The following is a 928-nucleotide window of genomic DNA, read 5'->3' on the forward strand; positions in this document are numbered from 1 at the left end:
AGCCAGAGCCAGAGAGTTAAATATTGTATATTTTCTCTTATATGAAAAACCAATGAATAAGTAAATAAATAAACAAATATGAGAAAAAATCAGTTGTTGGGATCTTCTGGAGACGGGGAATTCAATAAGCAAGGGAGGGGAGGAAAAACAGATAATGGGATTGAATTCATTAAAATACTTTAAATGTATGTATCAAGTTCCAAAAGCAAACTCCATTGTAATGTAATATTAACATTCATTAGTAAAATATAAGAAGAAATTGGAAGACTGGAGATATAGCTCAGTGGCACAGGGCCTACCCAGCAAGTATGGGGTACTGAGTTAGATTCTCAGTCCAAAAAATAAAATTAATTGGCGGCAAGGGAAAAACTAGTAGCAAACTCCCATAACTTGAAAAGACTTATCTATCATAAAACTATAACAAACATCACTTATAAAATGAAACATTTCTTGCTAATGTCAGAAAAAAAACCTCAAGTACCTATCCTGGATTTTATTATTAAATGAACAGATAACACATGCCAGAAAGGAGCTATTCCTAGTTGGAAAAACAACAAAAAGACTAAATACAGGTAATTTAGAAGATGGGATAACACAAACTCAATATATAATAGTGAATAGTTCTGTCACAGCAGAAATAACTTTATAAAAACATTAAATATTGGGGCTGGGGATATAGCTCAGTAGCACAAGTGCCTGCCTGGCATGCATGAGGTCCTGAGTTTGATTCCTGGTTAAAAAAAAAAAATTTAAAAACACAAAAAATTAAAAAATAAAATCATGATAAAACATTAACTATCACATAGGATCTCTGCATAAAAAGTATGCACATCTTTCTTATATTTGTTCCTATATATTTTGACTTTATATAAATGTACCTTTATGGGGGACAACCCACTTGGGCCCTCCTTCGCCCCCTCTCTAACAG

Source organism: Octodon degus, unplaced genomic scaffold (assembly GCF_000260255.1).
Source record: "Octodon degus isolate 3935 unplaced genomic scaffold, OctDeg1.0 scaffold00080, whole genome shotgun sequence".
NCBI classification, from domain to species: domain Eukaryota; kingdom Metazoa; phylum Chordata; class Mammalia; order Rodentia; family Octodontidae; genus Octodon; species Octodon degus.